We start from the raw sequence: 16,359 nt of genomic DNA, 5'->3' as shown, positions 1-16,359 counted from the left end.
AAAAAGAAGGAAAAGGAGATCTGGGCTATTTGCAGGCCATGACATTGACTGGATGTGTCTTTCTCCAAGGAATGCTTTCACAGTTTTTGCTCTGATGCATGGTCATCTCGGAAAACCATTTCATCATCCCCAAACATTTTATCAATTGAAGGAATTAAAAAAGCTGTCCAAAATGTCAATGTCAACCTGTGCAGTTATTGCAGATTTGGCCACAGCCATCTCCTTAGTAGCTTTGCCTGACATCCAGTCCCATTTTATGAAGGACTTTTGATGTTTTCTTTAGGCAGTCCTCTCTGTTAAATCTTACCGGAACGGCACTAAACAAAAGTTTCAGCATCGTGAAAATCTCCAATGCAGATTTGTGACTCATCACCGAAGATAACCTTCATCCAGTCATCCACAGTCCATGATTGCCTCTCCTTAGCCCCTTGCAGTCTTGTTATTTTTGTGTTTAAGCATCAATGATGGTTTCCTTTTAGCTTTTCTATACAAAAATCTCATTTCTCTTGGGCGATTTTGCACAGTTCTGTTACATACACATACTCCAACTTCCTCCCATTTTCTCTTCATTAATTGTGCATTTTCTGTTTTCAAGACGGATAGTTGTTTGTTTTAATGCCTACATGTCTTCCTTGGCCTACCAGTACATTTGACTTTAACAACCTTCCCATGCTGTTTTTACTCAGTCCAAATCTTTAATTTAGCTGACTGTGAACAGCCCACATCTTTGGTAACCATACGAGTTACCTTCCTCGAGAAGTTTGAGGTTCCCGTTCCAATTTTTTTAAGTGTTTCTGAACGCCAATATGTTGCACTTTGGAATGACTTAAGGATTGTTTCATGTTTGTGATCTGAGTTTTTTCTTCTGAATAAAATGTCTGAGTGAGGATTTGCCCAAGACTTTTTGCTAGCTGTTGTATATGCCTGTCAACATTTAAGAGTTGGGGCGGCAGTAGCTCAGGAGGTAGAGCACTCGTCTTGGGATCAAGGGATCCCAGTTCGAATCCCGGCTTGTCCGTGTTACATATCAAAGTGTCCTTGGGTAAGACACTGAACCCCTAATACCCCCAATAAGCAGGTTAGCGTCTTACATGGCTGCAATACAAGGCCGCTATTGGGAATTGTGAAGCACACTGTAAAGCGCTTTGGGAAGTCATTGACTTGAAAAGCGTTATATAAATGCAGATCATTTCATTTCATAAACATATCTATTGTACTGTTGTCCCACTTCATTTCAAACGCCCATTTCTCAGCAGTTAGTCTTCTCTTATCAAGTTCATTTGCAACTAGCAACTTTTCGGTGTCAGTACTCAGGAGGGTAACTTCATTACTTTTCAAATGAAGTCACTAGTAACTGTAACTGCTTACATTTGTTTCAGTATTGCGCCAAAACTGACATAAGCATTAAAACACGTGTAAACAAAAGAAAAGTGACTTGGAAAACCATTCAACAAATATTATTGCAGACCCAAGTTAATTGGTTAATAGTTCTTTATGCTCCCCTGTCTAAATCCCTTTCCAGTTTCAACCAATACGTTTTGCTTGGTGGCTGGCTGGCTGATATCCATGAATCTCATCATGAACTTTCAGCTTTGTCCACCTAAGGTCATGTTCCCATGCCGTTCCATGTGACCATAAAGTTCAACCTTGGCAACGCTTCCATGGGCCGCCGTCACGTTTCAGTTGTGGTTGCCGTGATGGGTTCATGGTTTTTTTGTTCTGTCAGGTGTCCTAACCTGTGGCCTCATATCTACCGTAAATTCCGGACTATAGAGCGCACCTGATTATAAGCCGCACCCACCACTTTTTAGGTGATTTGCCACTTTTGTACTTACACAAGCCGCACCCATGTATAAGCCGTGTGCGCGCGCAATGAAACTTGTGACACAATCACAAGTTTAACCCAGACCAGACTGTAAGTTCCACGATGGTAACAGTTACAGTTTGAACAAATGTATTGACACTAATAACAGCAAACAAACAATGTGAGGTTTTAACAACCCTTCTCGACAATCTTAACAGCAATCAAGCATATTCACAATTTCGTTATGTAACATCTTTTTCAGTGTCAATAGATCCGTCCAGTAACTACTGGGGTTTGGGGTTTTTAAGGGTTATTGTTCTATCTCCGTTATTCATTATCCATTATCCGTTATCGGTCAGTTCATAATACGCTACAAAGCCTAGGAGCCGGGACACTTACTCTCAGCCAAAAGGCCAAGCTAAGGTCCTAGTCCTAAAGCCATGCTGCGATCATTGCAAATGCACCGTTCCCGGAGGTACTGCAATACCGGGCCGATGCGTGGAGTGGACAGAGCAAGCTCTTATTCCATCTCTGGATTGCAAAAATCAAAGCCAAAAGGCCAAGCTAAGGACGATCCCGTCCCCAGAAGCACTGCAATTTCGAGCTTAGATAGTACACAATTCTAGAACCACAGTTGGCATCATAAATGGAAAATGATACCCGTAATTAACGTATGATGCAGACTTGTAAAGTCCGGGTCCCGTTGAAAGTAATCCAAGGAAACAAAATGTATATTTCCAAAGTTAAGGGTGGGAAAAATATATATCTACTATTGTCCGCTGCAACAACAGACAGATCTACCGGTAACTCAGCTTGACCCCACTTCCCATCAGCCCGCGTTGGCTCCGCCCCTTCTTTTTGATTCGTCCGTAGAACACATAACAGAATCAATCTCTAAAATAAATACATTACAAAAATATACAGTTGCAAATACATATTATACATGGTTACACATATTTACGAAGAAAGACGGTACACCGAGAGAGTTTTCATAGCTTTAATCATAATAATATAACTTTCATCCCAAACCGTGCCTTTGAAAGGTACCAACGCGCTAGTAGGATCAGGCTCGCAATGTATCAAACGTGTTGAAAAAAAGCATCCCGTAATTGTGAAATTCACGGTAGATCGTCCTCAACTTCCTCCTCATAACCATCGCCATCAAGGGTGTCTTCCTCATTATCGGAACGTACCTTAACTTTACAGACAATGTATGCTTAAACTTAGAGGTTGCAGTCTTTCTTGGCGTACATATTCTACTGGTCTTAATCTTACCTTTTATACTCCAGCGCCGCTGGCGGCCATTAGAAAAATTCCATAAATTGGCCGCTTTACTGAATAAGCCGCAGGGCTGAACATTTGGGGAAAAAAGTAGCGGCTTATAGTCCGGAGTTTACGGTACTCTTGCAATTCCTCAAGAAGAAAGACAGATAGTGGGTTAAGGGGGTTAGTGTTGCCCCCCTGTCCAATGTAACTGTTTTATGGTAAAACATCTCTTACCCCTTCAACTCCCTCCCCTGTGATGGCCACGTAGTTTCTGTGCGTAAGTGTGAGCAGGTTGCCCTGTTCCCTGGCTTAACCGCGCATTCTGTTTTGACTCTGCACACAAAATTCTCTCGGCAGTAAATACCAGGGGTGCCTCAGTGAAGAGCCCCAAAATGTGGGGTGAGCGAGAGGGGGTTTGCAGTGTTTATGGAGGGGAGGGGGCTGGGCTGGTCTGCCTTCGGACTTACTAAATCAAGCAAGTGGATACTAGGCAAGTGCATTTGACAAACTAGCACCGCATTTCCCAGAATTCAACGTTCGCTTTGAACAAATACATGCAGGCACAGATGCAAAACACCATTTGAGGCAGCATCGGCAGCCACTCTTAAAAGTAATGCTAGGGTAAAGAGTCCAGTTGTCCTTGCAAAGCCTTCATCAAAACTATGACAAGTACAAATTTGGGTCTATGCAGTTGTGATCCGCACCCTGCACTTAAAACTCATTGCTCTCTGTAATTTAAATGATACATTCGAACGCCTATTCTTGCTTTCTTACTTATTTCTTACATTCGTAACTACCGTAAAATCCGGACTATAGAGCGCACACCTGTTATGCCGAGAAATACATCCCTGCCGAGATTTGTATCCCCTCGCTACTATCACCACTTTTACCTGGTTTTATCTCACTTTTAAATCACTTTTCGGGAATGTAATGGCAAACGTAAAACCAAAACCACTTTGTCTTGCATTTGTTGGGAATGTAATACGACTTAAACCATTTCGTCTTTGTATTTGTTGTGAATGTAATCGAACGGTAATGCACACCGTATATAAATCACTTTTGAGAACTGTTATGGTCTACCATGAAGCTTATTATGCTGAAATAAGCTAGACCAGGCTGTAAGTTCCACGATTGTGATCTTGTAGAGATTTATTGTTCTATATTCTTTATCAATTATCTATTATCCATCAAATCATAATACACTACAAAGCTAATAGGCCGAGACACTTGCTCCCAGCCAAGAGGCTGAGTCAAGGTCCTATTCTCCTAGCTTCCTCCCGACACAATCCAAAAGTCAATAGTACACAATCCTAGAACCACAGTCGGCGTCATGAATGGAAAATGATACCCGTAATTAACGTATGATGCAGACTTGTAAAGTCCAGGTCCCGTTGAAAGTAATCCAAGGAAACAAAATGTATATTTCCAAAGCTAAGGGTGGGAAAAATATATATCCACTATTGTCCGCTGCGACAACAGACAGATCTACCGGTAACTCAGCCTTACCCCACTTCCCATCAGCTCACGTTTGCTCCGCCCCTTCTCTTTGATTCGTCCGTAGAACACATAACAGAATAAATCTCTAAAATAAATACATTACAAAAATATACAGTTGCAAATACATATTATACATGGTTACACATATTTACGAAGAAAGACGGTACACCGAGAGAGTTTTCAAAGCTTTAATAATAATAATATAACTTTCATCCCAAACCATGCCTTTGATAAGTACCAACACGCTAGTAGGATCACGCTCGCAATGCATCCATCGTGCCTGTCAAAAAAAAAAGCATCCTGTAATTGTGAAATTCTCGGTAGATCGTCCTCAACTTCCTCCTCATAACTATCGCCATCAAGGGCGTCTTCCTCATTAACGGAACGTACCTTTACTTAACAAACAATGTATGCATAAACTTAGAGGTTGCAGTCTTTCTTGGCGCACATATTCTACTAGTCTTAATCTTTCCTTTTATACTCCAACGCCGCTGGTGGCCGTTAGAAAAATTACATAAATTGGCCGCTTTACTGAATAAGACGCAGGGCTGAACATTTGGGAAAAAAGTAACGGTTTATAGTCCGGAATTTACGGTATTTCTTGTCTGCCTTTAGTGACAGTAGCTAATATGTACAATACACACCGGTAGTTTTTATTGCTTACTAGCAATGAATGCTTGTAATTGGTGCACATAGACATGGTGTAGAGCAGGGGTGTCAAACTCATTTGAACTCGGGGGCCACACGATAGAACAAACATTCTGTCGGGGGCCGGACTTGAAGATTAAAGAGAAAGAAAAAGAGAGGTAAAGAAATAAAGAAAGAGGGAGGGAAAAGGAGAGAGGGCGGGACAAAGAGAGAGAGGGAGAGAGTGTGAGAAACAAAAGAGATAAAAAGAGAAGTCGTGAGAGAGGGGGAAAGAAAGGGAGAGGAAGAAGGAAATCCAAAGAGAAATAGAGAGACAGAAGGAGAGAAAAGAGAAAAAGCGCAAAGGGTATGAGGAGAGAAAGAGAAAAGAGACAGAAGGAAAAAGGGGAGAGAGAGAGAGAGAGAGACAAAGGCACAAAGATGAGAGACAAAGGGACAAAGATGAGAGAGACAAAGATGAGAGAGAGAGAGACAAAGATGAGAGAGACAAAGATGAGAGAGAGAGAGAGAGAGACAACGATGAGAGAGAGAGAGACAAAGATGAGAGAGAGAGAGAGAGAGACAAAGATGAGAGAGAGCAAGAGAGAGAGAGAGAAAGATGAGAGAGAGAGAGAGACAAAGATGAGAAAGGGAGAGAGAGACAAAGATGAGAGCGAGAGAGAGACAAAGATGAGAGAGACAAAGATGAAAGAGAGAGAGAGAGACAAAGATGAGGGAGAGAGAGAGAGAGAGAGAGAGAGAGAGAGAGAGAGACAAAGATGAGAGAGAGAGAGAGAGACAAAGATGAGAGAGAGCAAGAGAGAGAGAGAAAGATGAGAGAGAGAGAGAGCGAGAGAGAGAGAGAAATAAATACAAGTACAGTGTCTTTGTTCGAGGCACGTGGCTTTGGCAACATCAAGTTGACATATTTCAACCTGCAGCTTGTTTTTCTCTTGCGCTTCTCTGAGTGTTGTCTCGCGGGCCGGACCCAATCCCTTAGCGGGCCTGATCTGGCCCGCGGGCCGCCTCTTTGACACCTGTGGTGTAGAGCAAACTAGTTGAGTTCCTTGCGTTTAATCAACAGTATGTAAGGTTGCATTTGTATTTTTGAACCAGCACGGGCTGATAAATGTGTTTGACTGGTTTTCATTAGCAAGAGGCTTCTGATTTGTGGTTGGGATGAGACTGGAATTTAAAGGAAAAATATTTTTTTTTGGCCTTCGCATTTAAGTGACTGAATGCTTTAAAACCACAATTTGTATCCGGATTTTTCAAACAATTAATACACAAGGCCTGAAGATCTGTCTTTGTTACTTTGTATCTTCTTTTAATACCAAGTAAGAAATGTGTTTTGATAAAAACAACCAAAGTATTTATTGGGTGTCAACGAAAACCATCCACACTTTGGCCACATAGCAACATACAGAATAGAATAGAATAGAATATACCTTTATTGTCATTGTTACAACATGGGATATATTGTGACAACGAAATTGGACAACTCCAGTTCCACATTTTACAGTGAGGATAAGGAAGACAGAGAGATAAAGGAACAAAGAAGATGTTTTAACTGTCTTTGTTGTATAGGCTTTGTTTCCTCCGAAGGGGGGGTGTATGAGGGGGTGAGGGACAGACAGAGATGGGCAGATCCAACTAGATGTATGATCTTACTGTACACACGGTACAGTGTTTTTTTCCCTAATTGCTCAGTCCACGTATTGAATGGATTTGGGAAGAACAGTCCTTAAACATGCCCGATTAAAGTCGCCGGCGACGATAAAAACTCCGTCAGGGTGTGCAAGCTGCTATTTATTGATGGCAGCGGGCAGGAGATTTAGCGCTATGCTAACAATAGCATCCGGTGGAACGTTAGCATCCGGTTGAACGTAAACAGCAAGTACTATGACCACAGTTAGCTCTCTCGGTAGATAGAAGGGTCTACACGATACTGCTAGAAACTCTATATCGAGTGAGCAGTGTGTGTCAATGATTCGGCTGTTATTTTAGCGCATAGTCCCCAACCCCTGTTTTTACCGGAGGTTCCGTCCCGGTCATGCCGGTGAAGCGTGCGTCCTGCTAGTTGGACTGTCGTGATGACAAAAATACTCCAATTTCGGGCGCTGTTGGTGGCGATCCGCAGCTCAAATTCACTCATTTTGTGGACGATGGATCTGGCGTTGGTTAGGAACATGCTTGGGAGCGCTGGTCTGTGTGGTCGCCTTCTTAGCCCAGGCCCGACTGGCAGCCTTTTTCTTTTGCTCCGTCGTTGTCGGCAGGAATCCAACCGTGTAGAATATTTATTCCAAGACACTCGATAACGCAGACAGAAAAAATAGGAATTTATTTAAAACATTTCTGCCCAGTTGAACGTTGCTTCTTGTAATCCATTCTTTTCGCCACATTATTTCCATTTACAAAGCAGAAATTTAATTCAATTTCTACCTGGTGTCATGAGAGTAATCTGTTATTGAATGTAGGTAAAACTAAGGAGATGATAATGGATTTCCGTGCTAAGCCCCCGCATGTGCCTCTGTCAATTAATGATAGTGAGGTCGAACTGGTCCATCCATTCGAGTTTTTAGGTACTTACTTGTCAGCTGACCTCACATGGACTGTCAATGCTATTGATATTCTAAAGTCAGCCAGACAAAGACTCTACTTCCTTCGTACACTCAAATCATTCAGAGTCCGTCAATCCATTCTAGTCAATTTTTATCGTGCTTTCATTGAATCCGTTTTAACTAGGTACATCACAGTTCGGTTTGGTCGCGCCAATCAGACAGAATTGTCAAAGATGGAATCAGTAGTGAGGACGGCAGAGGAAATAATAGGTACTGGCCTCCCGTCCCTGCATAGTATGTACATCGAACGAACGAGAAAACGGACACTAAGAATTATGGACGATCACAGTCACCCTGCTCACAGGTACTTTGATTACCTTCCGTCAGGTCGCCGTCTTCGCTCCGTGCAAGACTACACGTCTTAAAGAGAGTTTTTACCCTTCCGCTATTCGCATGTTCAACGAGAAATGATTAGGTTATTATGTACAATATTATTATGCCAACGACGTTCCTCCGACCTAGTCTTGTTATTTACATATTCTTTCTTTTTAAACTATGCTATATAATTACTTTGTATTATACACTACAGTATTTTTATTACTCTAATCTTTTACATCTATTGTATTATCATTATTGAGAGTTTGCGTGTCAAATGATTTCTTGTATACATCATGTTTATGGTTTATACTGGCTGAATATAAATAAATACAAATACTAAAAAAACCTGAAAAGTTATTCCCAATCAGATAGTCGCCCTTCCTTTTCGATTGACATCTTTTTCATTTCTTTTTCATATATTATTATATTATTATGCCCGATGATTGCTGGGATGGGCTCCAGCACCCCCGTGACCCTACTGAGGATAAGCGGTGCAGCTAATGAGATGAGATGAGAGATTATATTATTATGTTATTATTATTATTATATTAAATTTCATCTAATGTAAATCCAAGCGCAGTATCAATTTTAAATATTTTTTCTCCACCTGGGCAGAATGTATTTTTTACTCTTCAGAATATGTTTTAAAGAATTTTGGATAAGAGTAAAGAAAAAAAGTAAGAAAAAAAAAACAGTTGTGAATAATTCATACTGGAGGATCTGGAGGAATGTTATAAATGACTAATGAGTTTGAGCTTCCAACCTCTGACACTGGACCCTGTGGCAGATGTGAATCCCCTGGTGCAGACATAAGCACGCATACCGGAAAAGAGTGAATGCTTTTTTACAAAAATAATTCTTCCCAAAAAAAAAGTTCCTGAATGAAGTTACCAATGACTTTACAAAAACTTTTTTCCGCTTTTAATGAAGCATTGAACACAACTGTGTGTCATTTCAATTTCCTGTTTGCGCACTTAGATGCAAAATACAGTGCAACCTCGGTTCTCGACCATAATCCGTTGCAGAACCCTGTTCGAAAACCGATTTGTTCAATCACCGAAATCGTTTTTCCCATTAAAAGTAATGTAAAATCGTTTTAATCCGTTCCAACACCCTGAATGTTTACCATGAACGTAAACATGAAGCTAACCCAGGCTAATCGTACGTTCGTGTTAGCGTAATCTTTCGTACGGAACATGAACGTGTAAAAATTTAAAAGATTCAGATTCAGATACTTTATTGTCATTCTAGTACACGTGTATACAGAACGAAATGTCGATACATCTGACCCGCACAGTTTCATTGAATGTACAGATATAAATAAAATGTTGTATTGAGTTGGAGTATTGAAGTACTAATAATATACTAAAAAATTATGGCTATGTATAGTATTTTACAGTAGTGCAAAGAGTGCAAGAGGAGCAGCTAACCAGATGTGTAAAATGAAGGATTATGGAAAAGGATCATGAATAGGATTTCTTACTTTTGTGGTGGACGGTGGGGAGAGAAAAATCATCAAAAGTTTTTCAACCTCTTCCAAAACTTGCGGCAGTTGCTCGCTTCTAGCGCTAACTTCCTTAGCCGCATCACTCGATTTCACAGCCTCCTTATTCTTTACTATCGTACTGATAGTAGATTTAGCCACGCTGTATTCACTAGCAAGATCGGAAATTCGTACACCTCTTTCACATTTAGCTATTATGTCTTTCTTAAAGGCAATAGTTTTACGAACAACTTGTCTTTTTTCACCTGTCCTGCTCTTCGGAGGCATAATTAGGGGCTAAAACACCCGTACGCCGCTCAGCATCGCACCCTAGCGTACCGGCATTCGAACTCCGATTTTTTTGACCGAACAGCGAAGCAAGAATTTCTCGAAATTTTTGGCCGAACACCGATTTGGCCGAACTGAGAGGCGTTCGAAAACCGAGGTTCCACTGTATGAGAAACCGGTACATGGTTTTTGCCTAAAATCAATATATGTTTTATTGGTATATTACCTTTATTTTCCCAGAAGACAGCCTGCCTTCCCAAGCCAGTCACCATGTCAGCCTCTGTGTTAAATAGTCAAAGATGTTATTTGTGTTTTAAGCCATGTTTTGGTAGTTTTTGCTGAGAATGCCTGGGCGCTGTGTCGCAAGGTGCGTGCAATAATAGTACAACAAAGGGCAAGCAACAACGAAAAGCGGCTACAGCGAGAAATGCAAACCAGGCCAGAAATAGACCAATGGACACAGCAGACTGATCAATGAAAGACTGCCACGAGGCTGGCTACCCAAAAAGACGCATTGAGAAGCCAAGCTAACCGGGATCCAACAACAAAAAATTGTTCTGGTGAACTCAGCCAGAAATAAACCAATGGATTTCTCAAGCTAGCCGGCTCCTAACAGGGGCAAACCATGAGAAAACTATAGAGGAATCCTTAAAAATGAAATGATCTGCATTTCTATAGCGCTTTTCAAGTCAATGACTTCCCCAAAGCGCTTTACAGTGTGCTTCACATTTCCCAATAGCGGCCTTGTATTGCAGTCATGTAAGACGCTAACCTGCTTATTGGGGGTATTAGGGGTTCAGTGTCTTACCCAAGGAAACTTCGACATCTAACACGGATAAGCCGGGATTCGAACTGGGATCCCTTGATCCCAAGACGAGTGCTCTTCCTCCTGAGCTACTGCCGCCCCAACAACTTAGATCTAGCTGGACAACATATCAACTGCAGACATGTGCAATCGCTGTTCACTACATTTGCCGTCTGTTTCAGAGTTGCCTCATATGTTGTGTTAATGGGATTCGCCATGTTGGAAGTAACATCTTCCTTCAATTACATTAAAGCTGTGAAGGATATGAGCCAACTCGGTCAACTTTACCATTTAACTTCTCCAGTCCCCCGGAGCCAGGAATATTTTGCAACATATCTGCATCATTTTTAAGCGGAACACAGCACGTTCCGTGCCGAATTATTAAAAAAAAAAAAAAAACTTTTTGTATACCTTTAACATGCACACGGTATTTGTCGAATTGTGTGTTTGGTCTTTATTGGGAAAAGAGCGCTGCCCTTGTTCCCTTGGAAAACTTTGCTGACTCAGGTTGGTGGTGTGTAATTACACATGGGTGCCTATCAGCAGTCTGACAACTTTCTCTTCGGCTCATCCGCCAATTCTAACCCCTGAGATTGGGAGGCTCAGCCTGCAGACATCCAACTCACTCATTCTGAACACAGTTCTCTGTGGAGGATAAGTTGCACGTGCATACCTGTTAACCTCCAGGGCTCCATGTCCTTACAAAATGTTGTATTTTCCCTTACAAAATACAAAATAATCTTACACCATATATTTTTATTCAAACGTGCCGGGGGGGCAGTAGAGCAGGAGGTAGAGAGCTCGTCTTGGGATCAAGGGATCCCAGTTCGAATCCCGGCTCGTCCGTGTTACATGTCGAAGTGTCCTTGGGTAAGACACTGAACCCCTAATACCCCCAATAAGCAGGTTAGCGCCTTACATGGCTGAAAGGCCGCTATTGGGAAATGTGGAGCACATTGTAAAGCGCTTTGGGAAGTCTTGACTTGAAAAGCGCTATAGAAATGCAGATCATTTCATTTATTGATGTAGTTTAACATGTTATATTGTACATGTGTTTCGTGATATCATATACATTGTTAATTAACATTTTGTTGTAAGATACTGAGTTGCTTGACATGATTGAGGTTTCATCATAAAAAAAGTTAAAAAATGAAGTCTGTTGTAGAAGGAAAAAATACATGCAAATAGAATTAAGTAGAATAATACATTTTCTTATTCAAATTATAAATTAATTTTCTGCATTTAATTATTGTTGGTAATATACTGATTAAAAGGATAACCACAAACCTGTCTTTTTCATTTTCTCCTTTTATACTTTTATACCTTTTTTTCTTAACTTCTTTATACAACAATAATGATTCGTATTATAATTCATCAAAGCAAGTGAGCCGTTTGAGAGCCAGCTCTATAATGAGTTGAGCCGGAAAAAAACGGTTCTCTAAAAAGAGACGGACTTCCTTTTACTACATCAAACCGCTCGCTTCGTTTGCAACAGAAAAAAAACGATACCGAGATAGAGGCTACCGCGGCGAACTGGTTTGACTTGATTAATTTGCCGTTTGGTGATCGTCAGTGTATACCGGATGGTACCCATCATTAACAAATTTCCGTACGGATTTTCTTGTAGTCGTACGCGTCTTAGAATGCATCATAAACGTACTTTGTACGGCAAAAACGTACAGCTTGACAGATATGCACGTGTAAATTGCCATTGTCTTACTCACCATTTCCCGCAAACTATGCACGCGTGTATGTGAGAGGTGTGTGTGAGACTTAGCAAAAAATTGACCGTCTCTGATATTCTTTCCTCTGCTTTGTTTTTCAACTGATGCAAATGACTAACTGATGCGTCGGGTTTGACGTAAGTCTTTTGGTCAGATGAATTATGCAGCGGTGTTGAAGTGTGACAACTGTATAAACTATTTTGGCCTCATGCTCTGGGGAGTCCCTCCCTGATCCTGTTATAGAACAATACCGTAAATTCCGGACTATAAGCCGCTACTTTTTTCCCAAACGTTCAACCCTGCGGCTTATTCAGTGATGCGGCCAATTTATGTCATTTTTCTAACAGCCGCCAGCGGCGCTCGAGTTTAAGGCACATGACGCAGCTTACAAGCTAAACGCAATCGAGCAATCCGATAAAGAAGCAAACAGAGCTACTGCACGCAAACTTTACCTTGCGAGCGTGTTGCTAGCGTGTTTTTGAATACGGGAGCGTGGGACGACGTCTATATGTCTCTTTCCCATACTAATGGAGGACAACTTTGATGATGATAGGAAGGAAGTTGAGAAAGGTTTGATTTCTACATGCATCGTATGTTTTTTTAACTGACCCGTTAACTGTATTGCGAGCGTGTTGTTAGTAGCGTTTTGCTACCCTTCAAGGCACGGTTTGGGATGAAAGTTATATTATTATTAAAGCTTTGAAAACTTAAATCACATTTTTTTAGTGGAAGTACAATGTTGGCAACAAGATTGACTTGATATAATCGGAAATTATTTGAATGCAACACAAACTTTGTCTTCTTTTTCCCTGTTTTTTAATCCCTTTTAAAAAAATCTCAATGTTGTAATTTTTTCCTAGCTGTTACTTTTTTCTTTTTGTTCTCTATTTACTTTTTTCATTTGTTTCTTTCTTTTCTTTTTTTGTTGGCTTTTTTTCTGAAATGTTTCTTCTTTTTTCTCTTACTTTAGTTTCTGGGGGCTTATTTAGTTGGTTGTAAGATGCAGAACTGTACTTAATCACATTTTTTAGTGGAAGTACAATGTTGGCAACAAGATTGACTTTTTCTTCTTTTTCCCTGTTTTATTTTTTTAAATTCCTTTAAAAAAATCTCATTGTGTGGATTTTTTACTGACCAAATTAGAATTCCGGAGTATAGAGCGCACCTGATTATAAGCCGCACCCACCACATTTTAAGAGGATAACCGCTTTTGTACTTACACAAGCCGCACCTGTTTATAGGCCGCATGCGCCCACATTAAAACATGTAACACAATCACGAAATTAACCCAAACCCGACTTTGAGTCCCGCAATTGTAACTATATATGAAGTACACAGTCCAAAAACAACAGCCAGCAAATTGAACGTAACATGATACCGGTACTTAAGATATGACGCAGACCTGCAGAGTCCGGGTCCCGTTGAATATAATTCAAGGGAAAAAAATGTATATTTCCAAAGGTAAGGGTGGGAAAAATATATATCCACTATTGTCCGCTGCGTCCACAAACACGTCTCACCTTTACTCCACTTCCCATCAGCCCCCGTTGTATTCGCCCCTTCTTTTTGATTCGCCCGTGGAAAACATATCAGAATAAGTCTCTAAAATAAATACATTACAAAAATATACAGTTGCAAATACATATTATACATGGTTACTCATATTTACAAAGAAAGACGGTACACCGAGAGAGTTTTCAAAGCTTTAATAATAATATTATAACTTTCATCCCAAACCGTGTCTGTGAAGGGTAGCAAAACGCTACTACTGTAGGAACACGCTCGCAACACAAGGAAACGGGTCTGTTAAAAAAAAAAATACGGTACTTGTAAAAATCATGGTAAACCGTGCTCATCTTCCTCCTTATAAATGACGTCATTAACGCCGTCTTCCCCAGTATGGGAGAGAGGCTTTGTCATGTAGACGTCGTCCTACGCTCCTTTATTCAAAAACACGCTAGCAACACCGGTCTAAATCTTACCTTTTGTACTCGAGCGCCGCTGGCGGCTGTTAGAAAAAAGACATAAATTGGCCGCATCACTGAATAAGCCGCAGGGTTGAACATTTGGGGAAAAAAGTAGCGGCTTATAGTCCGGAATTTACGGTAGTTGCGGAGAATCCTTCATGATTGGCCAAGCCTTTCTCGGCAAAATAACTACTTTTTCAAAGATGTATATTGTAGATGCCTTAACGCAATTAACGGCATCAGACTTTATTTATTTTTTCAATTTGATAGCAGCCAATAACTGTTACGTCATGCTCAATGCATTATCCTATTTCTGTTCAAATGTCAGTGTGTCATTCATCACAGCCTGAATATCTTGGAAAGGAGAACCTTGCATCCCTTATCAATGAGTGTTTTTTTCACCTAGGTGGGGAAAAGTCAATTATTTATGTCAGTTGCAGGCTTTTTTTTAAATGAGGGGCGATTAAAGAAATTGCACATAACATTGTGGCCTTTGACAATGCTGCTTTTTAAAATAACATTACCGTATTTTCCGAACTATAAGGCGCACCTAAAAGTCTTAATTTTTTTCAAAAGCTGACCATGCGCCTTATAATACAGTGCGCCTTATATATGGATCAATATTAAGTCGCAAAGTCTTGCAACTAAGGCAAGCAGCCGCCGCCTAGATTTTCCCCCGAAGGCGAAGTCGTTCGCGGTGTATGCTGGGATTTACATACCGGCGTTTCATTGGCTAACCAATGTGTCAATCATCATTTGAATCGATCGCTATTGGCTAAAGTTATTCGGAGCCTCGGATAGGCTAGAGGGCCGAATCAAACCCTGCAATTGGCCGAAAAAGATGTGTCAATCATCCGTTAAATCGATTGCTATTGGCTGAAGTTATTCGGAGCCTCGGATAGGCTAGAGGGCCAAAACAAACCCTGCAATTGGCCGAAAAAGATGACTGAATAGCAAGCTTGCTAAACTACGTCATAAAGAAACATGTTTCATTAGTCTGTATTTGTAAATATTTGACTCTCCTGGATTTACTACACTCACGGTTCTGAGAAGACCATGGTTGCGTATCATTATTGAACGTTAGAGCTATGCGGCTTTATATTTTCCCGGTATCTTGTTTTAGAACGATCTTGATGTTGCTGTGATGAGTTGAGTGAATTAAACTCAATTCCAAGTGTTTATTGTCATATGCACAGTAAAGTTGCGAGCGAAAAAGAAATTAGAAACTAAGGAACGGTTGGCATTTCTTGAATCCCAAGACTTTAACCTTCCGAATGATATTTGAAACGATGCATTTGAGTGACATCGTACGGACACCGCATCCGCACGTGTCTACGACACGTATTGGCTTCTTTGCAAGCTTTGGGAATGTTAAGGGGGTAATCAGTTGGACTGAATCATCTGACTGTTTTGTCGACGTTCCCATTGTAGCGCCTTATAATCCGGTGCGCCTTGGTATGGAAGATATAGGACCAAAAACTATTTTTTGGGGGTGCGCCCTATAACCCGGTGCGCCCTATAGTGCAGAAAATACGGTACATTTTTCTAGTACTCTTATGCGCCCTCAGTTGCATGGAAGAGGCCTCCTCAAGGAAACACTAATCCTCTGTGATTGGTATTTTACGCTTAGTCAAGGCCATCCATAATGATGAGGGAGTTAAAAACTGCAGCACTTCATACCCGGTCTCTGCAATTCATCCGTAAAGCTTATTAGGCTGATTTCATTCTTTTTCCATTTCCATACTAATAAAAGGAGGGACTCAGACAGTTTAAGGACATACTCAACATAATCATGAGCAGATTCTGAAAAAAATGTATTATGCGTGTCTCACAAGTGAGCTGATAATATTTGGTGTTTTAGGAAAGCCTTTCGGAGCAGGACGTATATCGGCCCCTGCCCCAAAACATACACAAGAGAGCAGAGAGAGTCGAAATGAGAGGGGGCACGTTGTTTATTTC

At 40.8% G+C, this 16,359-nt stretch overlaps 2 protein-coding genes and 1 pseudogene across 2 annotated transcripts in view; 1 reads left to right on the top strand and 2 right to left on the bottom strand.

Moving 5' to 3' along the window:
* LOC148362089 (G protein-coupled receptor 22-like) overlaps positions 1-16,359 on the bottom strand; it is a 210,877-nt gene that overhangs the window by 62,877 nt on the left and 131,641 nt on the right. The gene's annotated exons all lie outside the window — the stretch shown is intronic.
* The window catches only part of rassf7a (Ras association domain family member 7a), a 63,777-nt gene that overhangs the window by 8,700 nt on the left and 38,718 nt on the right, over positions 1-16,359 (top strand). The gene's annotated exons all lie outside the window — the stretch shown is intronic.
* LOC148362094 (U2 spliceosomal RNA) lies at positions 2,258-2,372 on the bottom strand (annotated as a pseudogene).

This window comes from Urocampus carinirostris, chromosome 7, assembly GCF_059441175.1.
Source record: "Urocampus carinirostris isolate Australia breed hairy pipefish chromosome 7, RoL_Ucar_1.0, whole genome shotgun sequence".
Taxonomy (NCBI): Eukaryota; Metazoa; Chordata; class Actinopteri; order Syngnathiformes; family Syngnathidae; genus Urocampus; species Urocampus carinirostris.
Note: the sequence above shows the minus strand (reverse complement) of the source record. Positions and strands in the feature narration are given on the sequence as shown.